At 42.8% G+C, this 1,853-nt stretch overlaps 1 long non-coding RNA gene across 1 annotated transcript; it reads right to left on the reverse strand.

Moving 5' to 3' along the window:
• Positions 1-305: 305 nt before the first annotated feature.
• LOC309535924 lies at positions 306-658 on the reverse strand. Its single transcript, XR_014221441.1, has 2 exons — positions 409-658; positions 306-367 (listed from the first exon to the last, which is right to left on the reverse strand). It is a non-coding gene; the product is annotated as an uncharacterized lncRNA (long non-coding RNA).
• Positions 659-1,853: the final 1,195 nt, after the last annotated feature.

Consider the following 1,853-nt stretch of genomic DNA (forward strand, 5'->3'; position numbering starts at 1 on the left):
GGGATTCGCTTCATAAAAGGTACATTATTCTATTGTAAATGCATCTTCCTCTGTTGTAGGGATAGGGAACCTGTCACTTCCCAGATGTTGCTGGGCACCAACTCCCATCATCCTTGACCATTGGTCATGTTGGGTAGGGCTGATGGGAGTTGGCACCCAGCAACATCCATCCCTTGTGCCATGATGACCAAGAAACTTGGAAGATTTAGCACAGTCCTTCCCCTGCTGGCTGAGGCTGCTGGGAATTACAGGACTACTGGGAGTTGTCATCCAAATAATAATAATAATAATAATAATAATAATAATAATAATAATAATATCTTTATTGTCATTGCCCCCTCTCGGGGACAACGAAATTACTTGGCTGCTCCATCCACCCAGGTAGGGCACTCCACACAAAATCAAAACAACTATAAAAACACTAATTAAAACAATACAGTATAATACAGCAAGGAAGATTAGATGACTTTCAAAGTCCAGGCTTCCCATTCAGGGCCGAGATCGCTCTGGAGAAGAAGCTGTTCTTAAGACGGCTCGTTCTTGTCTTCATCGTCCTGTATCTCCGTCCCGACGGCAGGAGCTCGAAGAGACAGTGACCAGGATGCGATGGATCTTTTACTATGTCCAGTGCCTTCCTATGGCACCTTGTGGCATAAATCTGCTCCAAACATCTGGATGATAACAGGTTTCAGAAAGCTGATGTGGCACATTGCCTATATGCACTAGGTAGAAACCCTGACTCAACTTGGACCTCCTACGTTGGATCACGAGACAGTGGGGAACAAATTTAGACCCTGAGGGCCCTTCCATACTGGTGGGGTTTTGTTTGCTGGTGTCTTCTGCAACACCTCACTGATACAATCATAGTGCATTAGTGATGGATTTATACTGGTCTAGCGGATTTATACTTTATTAGTTGTTCTGTGAAAGTTCCCCAGTTTTACTGCATAATTGTTATCTATAGGGACACTCTGGTGCTATAAGGCAACCAAAGCAAGACAAACACACACACAACCACACCCTGAAACATTTGGGGAAGAAAAAGTTACAGGCTTTTAGCAGGAAGTTACAAGGCACGCATGGATTGGAAATCCTGAAACTGATGTTTGTGCAAGCAGTTTTGAAAGTGAGATTGCACATGACAGCATTCACATGGCAGTTTATTCCGTTTTCATGACATTTCCTCAACTGTTCATTTCCACATGGTATTTGAGCTTTCATGCGACATAAAATCCACTTTCAGAAACATAGTGGAACGCAACACAAGTTTAACCCTCATTTCTGTATCATTTGTAAACAGATTTTTTTTTCCCCAGAAGCAAATAACACAGAAGTGAGTAATAAACATGCACTATATTCCATTAGTTTTCTGGAAGTGGCTTTTACATCATATGATAGCTCAGATGCAATGCAGAAATTAACAGCTGGGGAAACGTCATGAAAATGGAATAAACTGCCATGTGAATGCATCCTATAACTGCCCCAATTCCATTGCAATCATGAATCATCAAAGAGATATAGAGAGAGACAGTGTGTGGTTAGAGTATTGGACTATGACGTGGGAGAAACCAGGATTCAACCCCATACTCAGCCACAATGGGGGGAGCTTCAGCCAGGCCCTGGCTCTCAACATAACCTGCCTCATGAAGTTGTTGTGGGGATTAAATGAGGAGCAGGAGACCCCTGTATGCCAGGTTGAGCCCCCTGGGGAAAGAGGCTGGGTCTAAATGCAATGCAATGCAATGCAATAATAAATAAATACAGTGGTACCTTGGTTCTCAAACTTAATCCATTCCAGAAATCCGTTCCAAAATCAAAGCATTCCAAAACCAAGGCACGCTTTCCCATAGAAA

Source organism: Podarcis vaucheri, assembly GCF_965113315.1.
Source record: "Podarcis vaucheri genome assembly, chromosome: 7".
Taxonomy (NCBI): Eukaryota; Metazoa; Chordata; class Lepidosauria; order Squamata; family Lacertidae; genus Podarcis; species Podarcis vaucheri.